Genomic DNA, 20,945 nt, shown 5'->3' with positions numbered 1-20,945 from the left:
AATCATGTGTTTCTGTCTTCACAGATGAATGTTTTTAATATGTGTTAAAGAGACACCACTTACTACACAGTTGAGTGTGCAGAGGTAACCTGAGCTGGTGCCAGTATAACTAGTTCAGATGTTGATCCATTCCTACATACAAACAGAATGATTTCAGAGAAACCTAAAACAACCATCTAACTGCAGTTTCTAAGGAATCTTGACATCGTAATCATTTGGTACCACCTACCACTAGAAGCATTCTGAAACTAAAACAACACTGCTTTCCTAAGAGGCTCAAGAGACTATAGCTCCTCCTTTCCCATGGAGTTAATCGTTCTTATTGTTTTAAAGGAAAGCAATCTTCTTTATTGTACACAGTACAGAATATAACACAGCTCGGCAGGATGTACACAGCCCTGTGCAGGGGAAGTAGTGGCAGGCTGAAGCCTTTCTGCACTGTAGATGCCCGCACTCTGGAAAAGAAGCAAATGCATGAAAGAGGCCCCACACTTTGACAGGGACGGCTCTCCGGGAGGTACAATGAGTCCAGTGGGAATGCAAAGTGGCACTACTGTCTGGTGTCCCTTGATGGCACAGCGCCATCACTACAGGGGAGGGCCAGCTTAGGCTACAGAAGATTCTTCTCAACTGCCTTCCCCCAAAACAGCATAAATTCATTAAAGAAAATGAAAACAAACCCCAAACTAGTATAAGTAAAGAGAACAAAAAGAACCCCAAAAAATCTATACAGCATTTACAACAAATAAATCTCTAGCCAGCTGGGGTAAAATACGAATGTATGTATAGACTGTGTGTAGATTAGAAAGCTATAAATATGCTTAGGAAAAGTCCTTTCCTCAGAGTACAATGATAATTAAGGCCCAAGCTTCAGGTTTGACACTTCTGTGGGCTGGCTGACTAGCTTTCGAGAAGAAAACCTTAGGTTCTCATAGCTCTAAAACGTACCCCCTCATTCCTGTGAGCCTCTTCCACAAGTAATGAGAAGGCTGTGGAGTGCCTCACTACTGGAACAGAAAAGAATGTCCCACACTTGCCCAGTAAGCTCTGTGTCCCTCACTTGAGGAACAGAAGGAGTGGAGTGTGTCAAGGACAGCAAAGTCCTGTCAACAAGGAGTCAGGCAGAGAAGCACTGGCACTTCCTGCTGGCTTTCCCGCCACTCCAAACCCAATTTTTATACAGCTTTAGTTTGGTTGTTTAGAGCGTTCCCAATATAATATAGCAATCAGAATAAAAAATTAAAGAAAGAAAAAGAAGAAAAATGTAGCAGGAAGCCAGAATGCTAGCTAGCACTGTTTTATCTTAAGTGACAGGTAAGTTTCAGACCCCAGGGAACCCCTGTGCAGGGTTGAAAGTCCAAAATTGAAATAGGAAAGCAAGGTGGATGCCTGGATTCCCAACGGTGACCAGTTGTTAAACAGACATGACATGTATGTAATATGTACATGGACATGACATGTATGAAGTATGTATGTACATCTGCTTCCCAGAGAAGGAGAGTTAGCAAGCATGGAGAACTAGAAGCATAGACCTCTAAGCTGTGTACAGGATGCCCTGCACACTTCAAATGTACAAATCAGGTTAAATGATTCAACAGGTTGTCTGGTGCAGAAAGCACCAAGCAGGCCTCTAAGTGGTGAAGGGGAAGCCCCAGCAGAGTCCCTCAGGCTGCAGCGTATTCTGAAGTGGGCACCACTCCACCTAAGGGATGCAGTGCAGTTACCAAAAAGTTTTTTTTTTTGCTTCAAATACCAAAACTTCAAAAGTCAGTTTATATAACTGTTCCCCCAAAACAATCACCCAAAGCAAAATGATCCCCACACCCTAATCAAAGCAAAACAAAATACTGTCTGTCATGTTAATCATCTCTCTAAACAAGCCATCTGCGCTCAGCTGTGTGACTGGGAGGAGAGGGACTCGGTTAACTTATGGTGACCACTGGGCTGGAAGGCCCAAGAGGAGCAGCGGTCTGAGAACCATGGAGTGAGTAACAACTCTCTCTCCTGGCTTCCCCAGTTTCAGAATGAGCTACAAGAGTTTTGCAAATTTCAAGCCTCAATGGTCTGAGCCTCCCCAACCCAGCCTTATCAACTTCCCTATGGGTGTGCAGTTTCTTTCCAAAGAATTGTGCAAGTCTATGCCTCCTGTGTGAAGGCATTTAGTAGTCCATGATCAATGTAGATTGTCATAACTCGGTCCCCTCCCATGGGCGCTAACCTGAACACTATACAGAGTCGCTATACTGCTCTGTACCGACTGGCGGCGGTGGCAAGGAGGATCCACTTCTGTATCTTTCCAGGAACTGATTCAGAATCACCAGCCATGTGGTGGCTTTCCTGTCTCTCCTTGTTGCCACTCCCTAGCCAAGGTATTTGTCTTTAAGGGTGTCAAATCCAGAGACAGCTTGGGTTCTCCAGATAATATTCAAAGGGCAAGCTTTAGGAACAGCCAAGAACACACACACACACACACACACACACACACACACACACACACACACACACACACACAAAACTACTGCCCTTGTTTGCCTGAACGAGGACTGCTAGCTCTAGGGTTTGGCTACTCGGCCATTGAAAGACGTAGTAAGCGAAGTCTTCGGCGTAGTAGAGGCCGCTGTGTAGATTCATGTCCAGGAGGTAAGCAGGGTTGTCTGCAAAGTGAGTCAGTGGCAGGGTGTCCTCCTCATTGGCGGGAGGTGGGAGGTGTGTGGGGGCAGGGGGGCATTCTGACTCTGCCTTCAGGAACAGGCGCTGATTGTCGGGGAAGGCCATGGAGAAAAGTGAATCCGGGTCACAGACAAATTTGTAGACGTACCATTCCCCAGCCACCTTCTGCATGATGCCTTTTTCATAGTAATAGCGCAGGGAACGGCTCAGCTTGTCATAGTTCATGGCTGGCTGGTTCTTCTGAATACCCCAACGACCAGCAACCTCTTCCGGTTCTGTAAGCTTAAACTCCACGTCTTGTCCAGTCCAGGCGATGAAGTGGGCATTGGCTGGGTCATCCAGAAGGGTGGCGAGAAACTGCCACAGCTGCAGAGAGCCTTGCCTCTGGTAAGGGGGCCCCTCTTGATACATGGTGGGCTCCTTCTTGACTTTGCCTTCCAGTCTTTCCGGCATCACGCAAGTATCATCAAAGTATAGTATAGCCTGGGGTCCTTTTCATATGTGAATCCTTCATGGTTGCTGGAAAAATACCTGCCTCTCATATAGGGTGACTGGCAGTTAGCACTTCTGAGTCAGCACAGTAATCTCGGGGCTACTGCTTGATTCCCAAGGGTGACTGGAACCCATGTGCTGGGGGACCAGGCATTCCAGGGATCCCATGTTCATAGTGTGGATTGTGGTATTCCTGCTTGAATCCCTGAAGGGGTGGCAAAGCTGCGGGGACAACGAGCTCTAACATCTGCCTTTGGTAGCTGGGGTGAGTATCTCCAGGAACTCCTGACTGAGGAGGGAAGGGGCGGCAGGGCTCAGACAGCTGTCGCTGAAATCTCTGTTCTGATGGATACTGGCTTTCGGGCATCATCTTTGGCATTTGCAGGGTTGATATGGTGACCGGGGGACCGCAAATGTATGCTGCTGTGATCCAGGTTCTGGAAGGGAGTGAGGGCTGGGACAGGACCCACCCCTTGAACTGAACAGGCTCCAGGGGCAAGAGCTGAGGTGGGCAGAGTTGCCTTAAGTGGGGGAAATAGGGAATTCTAATGGGTGGGTGGTAAAGGAGTGGCGGGTGGGGTTAATGGCTTGAACCCAAAGGGAGGCTTCCTGTCATAGGCACAATAGTTGTAGAGGCACTTTTCCCCATACTTAGCACCAAGAGCCTGCTCATGGCTACAGGAGGACAACTCAGAGGAGGGCTGTGCAGCTCGGGTTTGATCTTGGTGAGCGTGACGCACCAAGTTATCAGACTAAAAATCTGGGACAAACTGCTCATCATTAGGAACTTGAGCTTCAACTAACCAAGCCTCTTGAAGTTGGCTGAGATCCTGAAACAACTCTTCAGAATCATGAGCCAGTTCCGTGTCCACAAACTTCCTCTTTCTGTCAATCACAGGTCGCCCTCGACAGTCCTCTGATAGAGATTTCCCTGGGACCGTAAAAGAGACTTGCTAATCACAAAACCCATCCATGGTGCTTCCAAAGTCTCTGTACCACTTTGAAAGGCTTCAGCATGGAGTAGTTTCCTGGGGCAGTAAAGAGATCATCCTGAGCAGCCACTTCGTGCGCCTCGGTGGTGGGCTGGGCCGCAGCGATCAGGGCTGAGGACCGTCCCGCGTGCCGGTCTCCGGACTCTCTCTTATTTTTTTAAATTAATTAAACATGTAAAGTATGAGGCTGGGGCTTGATAGCCTGCTCATTATTTGTCGGGATGTGGCTTTTGCTCAAATATTCATTATCTTTTCCCTGACATCAACCACTAACCAAGGTTTCAGGTCTCTTACAGTGGGGTATCTCTATTTTGACTTACTTGAATGGCACCTGAATATATGGTATGTGGGATTTGTGCCCACCAGGTCTCCGTAGACTGAAAGGCAATCTGGACTGTGTTGACTTCTGCAAATTCCATCTGATGATGATGTACTTTTATTGCTTTCCTGGGTGTTTCCAGTGTCGATTTAGATTCTTCTTCATTGCCACCAACCAAGTCTTCCTCTGAGCTTCCTGAGAGCATATAGGATGATGGAATTTATACCACAATGAATTCAACTTGGAACTTGGAGATTCTCAATATGTGCCCTTTTAACATGAGTAAGGTAGCAATGATAAATAGGCTACTTTCAGGAGATGTCAGGAAGGAAGTTGATTAGAACCACTCAGCATGGTTCTGAACCTTGAACACAGTACATGTACTTGAACCCAGGCAATTGGTCATCAGCTCCTTCATGCCATGTATCTGTTTCTTTGACCTCTGTGTCTCTTAGTCATTGGTCTGTATCCTTTTGTTGTCATTTTAAGCTTTTATTATACTTTTAAAATTTTGCATGTGTGTGTGAGAGAGGGGGAAGGAGGAGGGAGAGAAAGAAAATGGCCACTTTGTGTGTGTGTGTGTGTGTGTGTGTGTGTGTGTGTGTGTGTGTGTCTAGGTCAGAGAATAACTGAACAACTTGTTCTATTCTTCCGTCGTTTGGGATATGGAGATCAAAATCAGGTTGTCAGGTAGAGCAGCAATTGCCTTTACCTTATAGACCATTTTCACTCTTCTCTTTTTTCTTAAATAAGACAAATCCTTGCTATGAATCCCATATTGACCTGGAACTCCCTCTGTAGCTCCAGCATATCTGTAACTAATCATTCCCTACTTTACCCTCTGTTTCCTAGGATTGCTTATGTGTGCCTCAATCCCCTGCTACATCACCGTTCATTCAGACCAGAGGATCTTACTCTGCTGTCTTGTTCAATTCACAGAAGATTGGCAAAAACATGACCTCCCTTGTTTGCTTCCCCTCTGTCTTAGCCATCTACTTCTCACAGTCTTCTCTGCTTCCTGCCAAGCAAACTCAATAAATTCTGGCATTTTGTTTTTGTTTTTTAGTCACTTGCATTTTAGTCTGAAAACAAGAATTTCCTCTTGGCTGTCTCATACCCATTTTTTAAAACAGAAATCTCTGATCTCTTATGAAACTTGAACATTGATAAAAGGGTTCCTTTATACTGTAATATATCTATGATACTTGCTTCTGAAATGTATGATAATTTTGTTTTATAGCATACCAAAACCAGTGCCATCCAACTCTCAGTTACACATTTAAAATTTCCAAGATTTACATTTACGTCCCTGAAATCTTGAACTTATTGTAGATCTACATCCTATTTCAGTCCAAAAGAGTTCTAGACTGATGTCACCATTCCAGGTATCCTCTATTAATAAGTTCATCCATGACTTTCTCTGAGATACCCATTTAAGCCTGGAGAAAATGGGCCAGTTACAATGTTTGAAGGACTTATCTAAGCCCTGGCCAAAGCGATCGGGTCACATTTCTGGTTCAGTGAAATGACATCCTAAAGTGGGAATCCCAGTTTTGAGGTACTTCCCGTAGGAAATAGTCCTGGTGGCTTTTAGGACTCTTAACTGGTAGGGGGAGAGTTTCAAGAGAAAACTAAAGGAAGTTTCCTGTTATTTGCTCTGCCATCTTCTGTGGAAGCCTTTGCACCAGATTCACTTTTCTCCATTTTTAGTTATGGCTGTGGATTTTTTTTTTGGCATAGAGCCAGTACTATGGTCTACCGGAACTGAAGTCACTGGGTACCACATATGCCCTATACTCATAAACTCATGCTTTATGTCTCAGTGTTCTTAGCCAACTTCCAGGAGAAATTAAGCCAAATGAAATGGTGATATGCTTCATGCTATTTAATTCATCCTCTCTTGACACTTCAATCAAAGTTCAGAAAAGGATAGTAGAATATAGGAAGGGAGGTAACACATGCTTGACTAATTCTCTTAATCAAATATTCTAAATTCACTTGTTAAGCTTGGGTCAGAGCTTCTATATTAAAACCCAAGAGGCAAAAAGTTTGTCTTCTGCAGCCCTCCTTGGTTACTCCATATCTTATTTTTAGTATTATGCTTACTTGTCTCAGTATATAAAATGTACACCTATGAAGGGAGTTTTCAAAAGAAGGAAACATATACATGAATACTTCACGTGCAATATTGTTACACATCTATAGTGCTGGTTTCTCTTTGTAGGACGATTCCAGTCTTCTTCCAAAATGAACTGTCTTCAGTGCCACATCTAATATTTATGTGTATATATATATATATATATATATATATATATATATATATGTGTGTGTGTGTGTGTGTGTGTGTGTGTGTGTGTGTGTGTGTGTATGTGTGTATGTGTATATATATTTTTTTTTCAATGCATCCATATCTGAGTGCTCTGATCCACATCTTCTCTTGCCACCACCTAGGACCCTATGACAGTATTCATTGTCACATAGGCTTAACTCTTCCAATGGGATTACTACACCAAGTTTGACCCTTCTATGACCTCTCTTGTGTTTGCACCACTATCCAAACTCAATTAAAAATGAGTTACAGACAGTTCTGTCCAGTATTAGAAACAAGTGACGACTGATGGTGAGCTTTTAGTCACTTGGGGAAGATTTGAAATACTGAATAAAATAGGTGTTTTGATGAGTACAGGGTCACTAAGTGTCAAATGCTGTGGTAGCAATTGATAGGATATTTGATGTGTAAGCTATAGACTGAGGTTCAACATCTGTGAAGGTAAAGATAAATAAGAATGGGGTAAACAGAGAGGATGAATGGTTACAGATATGAAACTTTTCAGAAACTATGGTAGTTTGAATGAGATGGCCCCTATAGCCTTGGGCATTTGAACACATGGGTTTCAGTTGTAATGCTGTTTGGGAAGAACTAAGAGGTATTATATTGTTAGAAAAGGAATGTCATCAGTGGTGTGGTTGGAGAGTTAAAGATCCCCACCCCAATATTTAGTAGGCTCTCTCCACTTCCAGGTTGTGGTTCAAGATATGCGCCCCTAGCACTAGACTTCTATCCCCAGCTAACATATCTGTCACCTGCTGCCATTCTGTTTCTACCATTCTGCATTCTAAACTTTTGGAATAATAAGCCCAACTTACTCCTGTCCTCCTTACCCATGGCCATGGTGTTCATCATAACCATAGAAATGTAAATAAAACATACCTCCTGCCCCCACCCAAAGCTATGAGAAAAACGCACTGTTCAGCAAAGTTGTCCTTTATATTTGACACCTTTTACACCAGATCACCCTACCTCTGTATGTTCGCTGATCCAGGAAGGACATAACCTTACGTGGAAAGCTCTACACAGCTCCCACCGATCTTAAGATAGCCACCAGAGGTGGTTGCCAACCACAATTCCTGCACCTGGTCAGTAGATTCTCCTCTGAAAGGGCTCTGCTCTGAGAACTTCCTTGCTTACCAGAATTCCAACCACAATTTGAGCAATATTTGGCATCTTTACTTCCAACTGAATAGTCCAGGTAGAAACCAAGAATTCATGGCTTGAGGTTAGATGAATATTGTTAAATAACTTTTATTGGCTCCAAGGACTAAAGTTTTGGGAAGATAAGTGAACATAGGTCAGAAAAATCTAAAGGACTGAAATTCAAGATGTGGCTCTTGTTACAGATGAATATTGGAAGCTAGAATTTAAGAGTAGAGGCAAACATGGACCAACACCACCACTAACAGGAAGTTAACAAATGGCAATAGAGACAGGCTGCTGGAAATAACTGTGTAACCGTAGAATTAAAAAGGTAGACATGACACAGCCATTCTGGTACTATATGCAGTCAATTAAGGTGGGGAAATTGGTTGTGGGGCATCAAGAATTACTGAGTTGCTTCTCATTATCTCTAGCTTAACTGAATTCAAAGTTTTAACTGAAACAAATTGCATTAATGATTTAACCAACATGTTTATTCCTGTAACAATCACTCAATTATGAGATTTCTATTTTTCTTGAATAAACAAACATCATACATATTTTCCACATTTTGTGAGAGTTTTAATGACACAAAAAAAGACTGTAAAATTAATGCTTTAAGGGGAAAGATACATGCCTTTTTGTTTATATGCAAGGCAATTCTAAAAACCCTAACATGTTTTCCAAGACAACAGAATTACTTTTGTTTTCAGGAAGACAACCAGACACGCTTAGAGTCAGTTAGCATGGTTAGTCCTGAGGAAGCAAAATAACATCCTGGCAGATTAACTAAGATATTTGCAGCCACCCTCACCTTGCAATTATTTTGTAGACAATACACTTCAGATTTTCAGGGGGGAAGTAACTAAAAACACTGAACGCATCAAGCTAAACACAGTTTTTAAAATGATATAAATGCTTTAAAATGATATAAATATCATTTGCTTTTCTACTTTGTTCACCAAAATAGTTCCACATTCATCTTTTGGAAGAAAGCAGTTATAGAGGGCTCTTTAAATCCCTGGTTAATATTGGTGGGTCACAAAACAAAAGGAGCAAATTTGAACTTGCAAGAGAGATTTTTGGGGCTGGCACATAGGAGTAGGAAGGTAGAGGGTTGAAGTGGTCAGTATACAAAATATACACATATGAAATTGTAAAAGGAAAAATTTCAATTACCTGTTAAAAGTTTGTGAGTCAAGTATCTCCTCCCCCTTTTCGCAAAATGTGTCTCAGCTTCAAGAGTACTTTTATGAAATGTTACTAGTGCAAACTCCAACAGTAAATATTACCCGATTGTTAGAAGTGGAGGACATTGACATTTTAGATGAGATGGTTGAAGAAATACTGGTTTATAGATGAATGATGAATTCTTTTTCTATAACGGTAACTAATTCTTAGAGTAACTCACCTTGTATATGGTGGATTTTCTATGAGGCAAGTAATTAACAATTATTAGTAAGGGGTCTTTTGAGGTGATGAAATTAGACACAACTCTTGCTTTTTCTAGTGTGTTCACAAAAGTGAATAAGGTTTTAAGTACACACATATATGTACAATGTTTGTCAGTGATATAAAAAGTGCATGTTTCCTTCATACAATGTACATATTATAGCATTAACCTCAGTTTATGGTGTTGAGAGATAAAATCTCTTGAAAGTGGAAGAACACAGGGATGTGACCAACATGAATGGATTAGTGTCTTTATAACAAAAGGCCCCAGAGAATTCATTTCACATTTCCACCATAGGAGAGTGAAAATAGGCTTCATGGATTACTAAACCCCTAGAAAACACTGGATTCGCTAACACTTAATCTTCAACTTTCCATCATGCAAAACTTACAGAAATACTTTTGTTGTGGTTTGTCCTGGAGTTATCTGTATTTTGATGTTAATTTTATTGCCCCAAGGACAGCTGCCCTGTCACTATTCAAGAATCAGGTGATTTCACCAGAACCTTCTCCCCATTGAATTTGTAAAGTATAGGTGAGGGGCAGGTATAGGATAGAAGGAGGCCTGTCATTGGAGAGAAGGAAGGATGGGCGGGAGAGAAGTTTGAAGGAGGAGGAGGAGACTAGGACAGAGAGGAAGAGACAGAGAGGGGGGAGAAGCCATGGCAGGTGATGTTAAGATTCTGCTCTGTGTATTTACAGGTTGTTATTAATGTTCTTAAGGGATGGATGGTACCAGGCTTTATATGTTTAAGTGGGCAATTATATCTTACCAATTGGGTCAAAGATTATTGTGTTGCATGTTCTTTTATGTGAGGGTTTGAGTGTAGGAAAGTGTGCGGCTGGGATGTGTTTCCCCAAGATATCTAGCAGATATCATGGGACACTACGGTCCAGAGCTAGCAGGGTAAAAGACAACTTTACTTTTTTATTTTTATATTTTTACAACAAGAAGATATCATAACCTGTCTCCCATCTATATTCAGATTTGGGTTGGTTTGATCTTGTGCAGGTCTTGTGCTTGCAGTGACGGCTTATGCGGTTTTGTATCTGCAATGGTGTTACTATGTCCAGCAAACGCTTCACAAGATAAATGACCACTGCCCGATGTACTCTTAGTTCTAATTTGCTAACACTTTCTGAGAGTGTTTGCATCTATGTTCATCAGAGATACGGATGTACAATTTTTACTTGTATCTTTCCCATATTTTAGAACAGCATGATTATTACATTGTAGCAATAGCATAACAGATGACTTCCTCTTGTGTTTTTTTGAACAATTTGCTCAGTTCTTCTGTAATGTATTTTAAAGCCACTGTGAATTGGCAGGATATGAAACTTTTCTTTGATGGTAGATTTTTTTCTTTATTACTTCAACCTTTACTGGGGTATACATTTTTGGTCGTTTCTTCTGAGCCTTTGCATTTCTTTGATAGAAGTTGAAATGTCTTATTGTTCCATATCTAATTTGGAACTTTTGTTCTATTTACACTGCTAGTTTGGCTGAGAGTTTGTCCATTTTGATTTTCTTTTTCAAAAACCAACTTTTATTTAAGTGAGGTCACTGTTATTTTTTTGTTTGACCTTGGATTATGTTTATTTCCACTCTGATTTTTATTTTGTTTTCCATTTTACTCATCAGGGTTTGGCCCATCCTGCTTGTTATGTCCTTGAGGTACATTACTGAACTATTTATTTGAAATGCCTGTGGTTTTGGTGTGTAAAAGTCCCGTCCTTTTTGTGGTGCTGCGGATCTAATCAAGGCCCCCAGACATGTTGGATCAGCACTCTGTCCCTGCGATACAACCCCAGCTTTAAGGTCCCCTTCAACCCCTTCATGCTGTTTGCCTTGGGCGATGGGCTCTGAGTTGCTGAATTTTCATTTGTTTTAAGACCGTTTTCATCTCTCCTGGGCTATTTCTGCTTCCTGGAATTGGAATATATTAATTTTGTGATGAAAACAAGTAATAACATTTCACATGACTAGCATTTTATTTTCAAATCACTGTTTTCGTATATTACTGTAGGCCACAGGTAGAATAGTCTGCTGGCTTTGAATATCATAAACCTATGAAATAGCCCCAACTGGTACGAGAAAATCAGCTAATATGAACATCTCATCTAAGCCAAGGCATTGCATGGTAAACTCCTAGGGACTTATTTTCTACTTTCTGCAGTTGCCTTTAGTTTTGGGATAATGTTTCTTCAAGCCTGTGAATGTGGTCAGTGACCAAGTGCGATTCAGAACTTATTTTTTAAGATTAATCAAAACATCTACTCGAGTCACATCTCCAATATGAACAGGGTTTCCGCGAACTCCTTTGCCCACCAGCAATTTTTATTAATCTGAACATTCAATTAGCTTGACAGTGGTCAAGCTAATAACAGGGTGTCTTGTTTTCAACCAACTGTGTATTCAAAGGAGTTGAAAAAAATCTGGACTGAATATGAATTTTTCACTATGTAATTTCTCACAATGTACAGAATAGCAATTACTTACATATTAATATATGACTTTCACTGTTAAATATATATATATATATATATGTAATTTAAGCCACATGAAAAGTCGTACAGTATTTATGAGCTATTTCATCATTTCACAGAAGGGATTTGGGCATGCAGATAGTGTGAGACCCTTGGAGTGGGACTGGGACCAACCTTTGGAAGATCCCGGGGGCTTATTTTATAATATAAAAACCATGTGACAGTAGTGGAAGCAAGAAGGATTCAGAGGCAGGAGTTATGTGATGGTGTCCGAATAAGGAAGCAGGTAGGTAGAGGTGATAGGGCTTAGTACTGGCCAATTTCGGTGTATGGTTTGTCTGGTACCTGGCCTTGCACTGAGTAAGAAGTGTAGATATTGACACTGGATGCAAAAATCTGATTAAGGGATCAAGTGTGTGGAGTGGTTGCTACATTTTCATGTGAGTTGTCTGCTGTCACTACTGATGAGCCAATCTTGAGTTTTGAGTTCCAGTTCTCTCAGAATCACAGAGGTGCCAAGATGCCTAAGAACCAGAAAATGAAAGTCATGGTTAATGGCCTAGCAGATGAGATATTTGGATAAACACACCATAATGAGTTGATTAATAAAACACAATTGTTTATGAAAAAATCTCTTAAGTTTCAAGGTTAATAATATTTTATTTTATTTTTGGTTTGGTTTATTTTCTGAGACAGGGTTTTTCTGTGTAGCCATGGATATTCCAAGAACTCATTCTATAGGTTAGATCTGGATCTCAGAGACCCACCTCATCTGCCTTGCCTTCCAAGTGCTGGGATTAAAGGTACGAGCTACCACTGTCCAGTAATTAAGAATATTTCAAATGATATTCTACAATTGTACATTTATATGAGGTTAAATTTGATACTCTGCTAATTTTATGCAAAATAGTTATTGAATCCCTTTGATTGGAGGGAATGAGATTTTCTTCAGTGCTGTAAGCACTAAGCTTCTCTTGTCTAGTAAATGACCTGCCACCCACACTCAGGCAAGAAACTCGATTTATGCTCAGTGGGTCATACAGGAAAGGAAAACAAGATAGCAGAAAGGATGTCTCGTTGGAAAGAAGAATCGAAGCAGAAGAGGGAGGCGGGTGGATAAGGGGATGAAGTTAAAAAGAATTAAAATTCATTCTATAAATGTATGATGCTGCCAAACAGTTGAACCTATTTTTTAAAATTATGTATCTCTTCTATATTCGGTCCAAGCACATTTTCCCCAAGTATTTCTTAGCTACAGTTTGTTGAAACCTTAGATGCAGAACTCAGAGACATTAAGGGTTGGATGTATAATTAGATTTTTCCCCTATAATAATACAATTCAGGGTTGAAAACTCTAGTTAATAGGCAAGCCTGGTTTGCTGCTTGTGTTTGTCCATAAAGTTCAATCACAACAGAGATCCATCTGTGTAACTAACTACTGGCTCCAGCCCTTGCGTGATGGAAATGGCTAGCAGCAACAGATCTAAGCAAGGTAGCCAGCAAGACTAAAGTACAGTAAACGTTTACCACCCATTATGGACTGCATTGTCCTTTATATTGAAGCATCGTACTTTTTTTCAATTCCATAGTGATGCATCACCAATGTATTCTGTAATTTGAAACAGCTAGCCCTGATTCTTAGCCCATGTTACAATACCATTCACTCTCAAAATTAGAAATTTCAAATGTTTTCAGACTAAAGAGTTGCTTAGAAGTCTAAAGGCTGCATCTTAAATAGTAGAATTATATAAGCATTGTTAATAAATAATTGCAAATAGGAAGCAAAGTATTAGCTGTGTATAATGTAATTTCAAAGAGTACCAAATGATAGTACATGAGTATTATGAAATGGAGAGACACTGTTTGTACTCACAAGAGCACTGAAGTGCCCATGCCCCTGGTCCATGTACTAGCTTGTTGCCTACCTCAAGTTCGAGTCATTCTAACAGGGGAAATAACTACACTACAGAAACAGAAAACAGTTCAGCGTGAGATGAATATGGCATACCATAACAATTTACACTGGAAAAAATCAAACCATATGTGTCTCTCTCCTATACATCTCATGTTTGATGATATTCCTTAGCTTCATGAATTCCTTAAAAATCATAGAGCATTCATTTTTCTAAAACCAGCAGCAGAAGTATATCACAGTAAGGACAAGGACTCTCAGGAAGGTCTCAATAGGCTGAGCACAGAAGGGCTTGTCAAGGTTATTGATGGAGAAGCAAAGTGTGAGAGATTTTAAACATCTTAAACTATTATTAAATTCCATTGCACTAAAATTGTGAATTCATTTTGAATCAGTGGATTAACTGACTTTATTTAAAAATAGGTCATCCTCTGCTACATATGTGTCTGGAGCCGGAGGTTTCTTCCCACCCTCCTTGTGTACTCTCTGGTAGGTTGTTTAGTCTCTGGGAGCTCTGAGGAGTCTGATTGGTTGATGTTCTTCTTCTTCCTGTGGAGTTGCAAACCCCTTCAGCTCCTTCAATCTTTTCTCTAACTGCTCCATTGGGGTCCCCATGTTCAGTCAGATGGTTAGCAGCAAACATCTTAAGCTGTATCAGTAAGGCTCTGGCTGAGCTTCTCAGGAGACATCCACATCAGGTGCCTGTGAGCAAGCACTTCTTGGCATCAGAAATAATGACTGGGTTTGGTGGCTGCATATAGGATGGATTCTCAGGTGGGGCAGTCTCTCGATGGCCTTTCCTTCACTCTCTGCTCCACTCTTTGACCCTGTATTGCCTCCTGTGAGTATTTTGTTCCCCCTTCTAAGAAGAACTGAAGCATCCATGTTTTGGTCTTTCTCTTCTTGAGCTTCATATGGTCTGTGAATTGTTTCTTGGGTATTCCAAGCTTTTGGGCTAATATCCACTTATCAGTGAGAATATACCATGTATGTTCTTCTGTGATTGGGTTAACTCACTCAGGATGATATTTTCTAGTTCCATCCATTTGCCTAAGAATTTCATGACGTCATTGTTTCTAATAGTTGAGTAGCAATGGCATCAATAGGAGGAAAAGCCCTTGGTCCTGGTTCATTTCCCCAATGTAGAAGATTGCTAGGGTATTGACGTGGGAGTAGGTGAGTTTGAGGGAAGCATCTACATAGAAGCAGGGGAAGGAGGGATGGGAGGGGGAACCAGGAAAGGAGATAACATTTGAAATGTAAATACATAAACTATCCAACAAAAATAAATATTGAGGACAACCCAAACATCAAGTACCTTTTCTCCCCAAGCAATCCTACTTTGCCGATGTAGCAAGAACTTATTTTTCTGGGAGATAAAGGTCTCTGGTAAGTTGGAATACTCTACCTGCTTATGAATGTCAGATAAAAGTAAATGTTAAGATGTAGCAGAGTGAGTAGAAAATATATGAAGCCATATTGTAGCAGGAAAAAAGGGGGGAAAGTGACAGTGGCACTGATAAGAACCCAAATTGATAGGAAAGGAGAGAAAGAGGTAAATGGAAGGAAAGAGCAACTGTACCATAAATATAGGAAGAGGAATCAAAATAAGATAAAAGCAGCATGGGGTATGGGTGACATTATATGTAGGTCATGTCAACTTAACGTGTCTATGTTCTTTCTGTAGCAAATACTGTCATTTAAGGAAAGACCGACATTTTGTCAGCTAAGAAAATGTGTTCTTGCCATGGAAACCTATATCCAGTATATGAATATATATGAAATATTACACATGAAATCCTTATAAAGCTATGAATTGTAAGGTCTCCAATAGAATCAGATTATCAAGTACCTATGGGAATATGTTTGTAGTAAAGTAAAATAGTTTTAAATGAATTCTGTGGTAAATCATCTATGTTATAAATAAACTTCTCTCACTTCAAAAAGAAAAAGAAAAAGAATAAGTCATAGGCTAGAGAGATGGCTCACAGGTTAAGAGCATTGAATTCTCCTCAGAGGACCCAGATTCAATTCCTAGCACCCACGTGGCAGCCCACAACTATCTGTAACTACAAGATCTGACACCCTCACATAGACACACATGAAGGCAAAACACCAATACACATAAGATAAAAATAAATTATATGTTTTAAAAATATGTTACAACATACATAAGCATGTGCCTTGGAAAGTCTCCCTCTCCTTGGATGTTTTTTGAAAATTATTTGTGACTTCTCACATTCCTGGCTCAAGAGGAACCTGCCTAGTGCCCTCTGTGCCCTCTGGGCACAGGAATCTAGGAGCAGTCAGTGGCAGAACCTTTCCAGTTTCTGCCTGAGCCCAGAGCTGAAAGTCAGTCAACAGGAGAGCCTACACAATTGAGAGCAGAGGTAAGACCAACTCTTCTGCTCCAAGCAAACCACTTGTAGGCTTCAGAACACACAAACCCAGGAGCTACTCTCTGTTCCCAGATCCAGCTGAAAGAAAACAGGCCTACAGGAGTGCTGACATACAGGCCTACAGGACGGTCTAGCCACTATAAGAGACAGGAAAATAAGCTAACACCAAAGACACCTCAATGGTGACAGGCAAGCATAGGAACCTAAGCAACAGAAACCAACACTACTTAGTGTTATCAGAGCCCAGCTCTCCCACCGAAGCAAATACTGGATATCCAAACACACCAGAAAAGCAAGATTTGGATTTAAAATCACATCTCATTATGATGGCAGAGGACTTTAAGAAGGACATAAATAACTCCCTTAAAGAAATACAGGACAAAACAAGTTGAAGCCCTTAAAGAGGAAATGCAAAAATTCCTTAAAGAATTACAGGAAAACACAACCAAACAGGTGAAGGAATTGAACAAAACAGGATTTAAAAATGGAAATAGAAACAATAAAGAAATCACAAAGGGAGACAACCCTGGAGATAGAAAACCTAGGAAAGAGGTCAGGATTAATAGACGCAAGCATCACCAACAGAATACATGAAATAGAAAAATCTCAGGGGCAGAAGATACCATAGAAAACATTGACACAACTGTCAAAGATAATGTAAAATGCAAAAAGCTCCTAACCCAAAATATCCAGGAAACCCAGGACACAATGAGAAGGTCAAACCTAAAGATAAGAGAGCTAAGGGCCAGTAAATATCTTCAACAAAATTTTAGAAGAAAACTTTCCTAGCTTAAAGAAAGTGATGCCCATAAACATAGAAGAAACATACAGAACTCCAAACAGATTGGAACAGAAAAGAAATTCCTCCTGTCACATAATAGAAAAAAACACCAAACAGAAAACAAAGATAGAATATTAAAAGCAGTAAGGAAAAAAGGATAAGAAACATATAAAGGCAGACTTATCAGAATTATACCAGACTTCTCACCAGAGACTATGAAAGCCAGAGATCCTGGGCAGATGGAATACAGACACTAAGAAAACACAAATACCAGCCTATGCTACTATATCCAGCAAAACTCTCAATTAACATAGATAGAGAAACCAAGATTCTATGAGAAAACCAAACTTACACAATATATTTCCACAAATCCAGCCTAATAAAGGATAATAGATGCAAAACTCCAAAACAAGGAGGAAAACTAACCCTAGAAAAAGCAAGAAAGTAATCTCCTTGCAACGAAGCCAAAAGAAGAGAGCCACACAAACAAAATTCTACTTCTGACAACAAAAATAACAGGAAACAACAATCACTATTCTTTAATGTCTCTTAACATCAGTGGACTCAATTCCCCCCAAAAAAGACATAGCCTAACAGACTGGATACATAAAGAGGACCCAGAATTTTGCTGCCTACAGGAAATATACTCAGAGACAAAGACAGACACCACCTCAGAGTAAAAGGCTAGAAAACAATTTTCTAAGCAACTGGTCCCAAGAAACAAGCTGGAGTAACCATTCTAACATCAAAGAAAATTGACTTTCAACCAAAAGTTAACAAAAAAGATAAGGAAGGACACTTAATATTCATCAAAGGAAAAATTTACCAAGAGCAACTCTCCATCCTAAATATCTATGCTCCAAATGCAGCGGCACCCACGTTCATAAAAGGAACCTTACTAAAGCTCAAATCACACATTCCTCCTCAAACAATAATAGTAGAAGATTTCAACACCCCACTCTCATCAATGGACAGATTATGGAAACAGCAATTAAACAGAGACATAGATAAACTAACAAAAGTCATGAACCAAATGGATTTAATAGATATTTATAGAATATTTCATCTTAAAGCAAAAGAATATACCTTCTTTTCAGCACCTCATGGTACCATCTCCAAAATTTATCATATAATTGGTCATAAAAGAGACCTCACCAGATACGAGAATATAAAGATAATCCCATGCATCCTATCAGATCACCAGGGAAAAAGGCTGGTCTTCAATAACAACAAAAACAACAGAAAGCCCACATAGACATGGAAGTTGAACAATGCTCTACTCGATGATAACTTGGTCAAGGAAGAAGGAAAGAAAGAAAGAAAGAAAGAAAGAAAGAAAGAAAGAAAGAAAGAAAGAAAGACAGAAGGAAAGAAAGAAAGAAGGAAAGAAAGAAGGAAAGAAAGAAGGAAAGAAAGGAAGAAGGAGAGAAAGGAAGAAAGAAAGAAAGGAAGGAAGAAAGGAAGAAAGAAAGAAAGAAAGAAAGAAAGAAAGAAAGAAAGAAAGAAGAGGCTTTTTAGAGTTTAATGAAAATGAAGGCACAGCATACTTAAACTTAAGGGACAAAATGATAGTGGTGCTGAGAGGAAAACTCATAGCTCTGAGTGCCTCCAAAAAGAAATTAGAGAGCATACATTGGCAGCTTGACAGCACACCTAAAATCTCTAGAACAAGGAAAAACAAATAAACCCAAAAGGAGTAGACAGCAGGAAATAATCAAAATGAGGGCTGAAATTAACCAAATAGAAACAAAAAGAACTACACAGAGAATTACAAAACCAGGATCTGATTCTTTGAGAAAATCAACAAGATAGCTAAACCCTTAGCCAGACTAAACAGAGGGCACAGAGAGAGTATCCAAAACGATAAATTAGAAGTGAAAAGGGAGACATAACAACAGAATCTGAGGAAATTTTAAAAAAATCATCAAATCCTACTAAAAAAGACTATATTCAACAAAACTGGAAAATCTGGATGAAATGAACAATTTTCTAGACAAATATCAGGTACCAAATTAATTCAGGATGAGATAAACCATCTAAACAATCCCATAACTCCTGAAAAAATTGAAGTAGTTATTAAAAGTCTCCCAACCAAAAAAAAAGCCCAGGACGAGATTGGTTTAGTGCAGAATTCTATCAGACCTTCATAGAAGACCTCATACCAATACTGTCAAACTACTCTACAAAAGAGAAACAGGAGGAGCACTACCCAATTCTTCTTTGAAGCTACTATTATGCTTATACCTAACCACACAACTACCCAACAAAGAAAGAGAACTTCAGGACAATTTCCCTTATGAATATTGATGCAAAAATACTCAATAAACTTCTCTCAAACTGAATCCAAGAGCACATCAAAAGGATCATCCATCATGATCAAATAGGCTTCAACCCATGAATTCAGGGATAGTTCAATATATGGAAATCCATCAACGTAATCCACTATGTAAACAAACTCAGAGGGAAAAAAACCACATGATTATCTCATTAGATGGTGAGAAAGCATTTGACAAAATTCAATACCCCTTCATGGTAAAAGTCTTGTAAAGATGAGGAATTCAAGGCCCATACCTAAACACAGTAAAAGCAATATACAGCAATCCAGTAGCCAACCTCAAACTAAATTGAGAGAAACTGGAAGCACTCCTACTATCTTCAGGGACTAGACATGGCTGCCAACTACACCCTCCAAATTCAATATAGTACTTGAAGTCCTAGCCAGAGCAATCAGACAACAAAAGGAGGTCAAAATGATTAAAATTGGAAAAGAAGAAGTCAAAATATCACTATTTGCAGATGATATGATAGTATACTTAAGTGGCCCCAAAAGTTCCACCAGAGAACTACTGAGCCTGATAAACAACTTCAGCAAAGTGGCTGGGTATAAAATTAACTCAAACAAATCAGGAGCCTTCCTCCACTCAAAGAATAAACAGGCTGAGAAATGAATTAGAGAAATGACACCCTTCACAATAGTCACAAATAACATAAAATACCTCAGTGTGACTCTAGCCAAGCAAGTGAAAAATCTGTACAAGAATCAAGTCTCTGAGGAAAGAAATTGAAGATCTCAGAAGATGGAAAGACCTCACATGCTGATGGATTGGCTGAGTTAATATAGTGAAAATGGCCATTTTGCCAAAAGCAATCTACAGATTCAATCCAATCCCCATCAAAATACCAACTCAATTCTTCATAGTTAAAAAGAGCAATTTGCAAATTCATTTGGAATAACAAAAAAATTAGGATAGCAAAAAGTATCCTCAACAATAAAAGAACTTCTTGGGGAACCACCATCCCTGACCTCAAGCTGTATTACATAGCAATAGTGATAAAAAAAACTGTATGGTATTGATACAGGGAAAATAAGGTAGATCAGTGGACTAGAACTGAAGACCCGGAAATGAACTCCCACACCTATGGTCACTTGATCTTTGGCAAAGGAGCTAAAACCTCCCAGTGGAAAAATGATAGCATTTTCAACAAATGCTGGTTCAACTAGAGGTCAGCATGTAGAATAATGCAAATCAACCCATTCTTATTTCCCTGTACAATGCTTAAGTCCAAGTGGATCAAGGACTCCATATATAACTAGATACGCTCAAGCTAATAGAAGAAAAAATGGGGAGAGCCTTTAACAAATGGGCACTGGGGAATTTTTCCTGAACTAAACACTAATAACGTATGCACTGAGATCATGAATCAACAAATGGGACCTCATAAGACTGCAAAGCTTCTATAAGTCAAAGGACACTGTCATTCAGACAAAATGACAACCAACAGATCAGGAAAAGATCCTTACCAATCCTACATCCGATAGAGGGTTCATATCCAATACATACAAAGAACTCAAGAAGCCAAAGTCTCCAAAAAGCCAAATAACCCTATTAAAATGAGGTACAGAGCTAAACAAAGAATTCTCAGCTGAGGAATATTGAATAACTGAGAAGTACCTAAAGAAATGTT

General features: G+C 39.8%; 1 pseudogene; it reads right to left on the bottom strand.

Moving 5' to 3' along the window:
* Positions 1–347: 347 nt before the first annotated feature.
* Positions 348–4,136, bottom strand: Etv5-ps2 (ETS variant transcription factor 5, pseudogene 2; annotated as a pseudogene).
* Between the last annotated feature and the right edge of the window lie 16,809 nt (positions 4,137–20,945).

Source organism: Rattus norvegicus, chromosome 2 (genome assembly GCF_036323735.1).
Source record: "Rattus norvegicus strain BN/NHsdMcwi chromosome 2, GRCr8, whole genome shotgun sequence".
NCBI lineage: Eukaryota > Metazoa > Chordata > Mammalia > Rodentia > Muridae > Rattus > Rattus norvegicus.
This window is presented reverse-complemented; position numbering and strand designations above follow the sequence as displayed.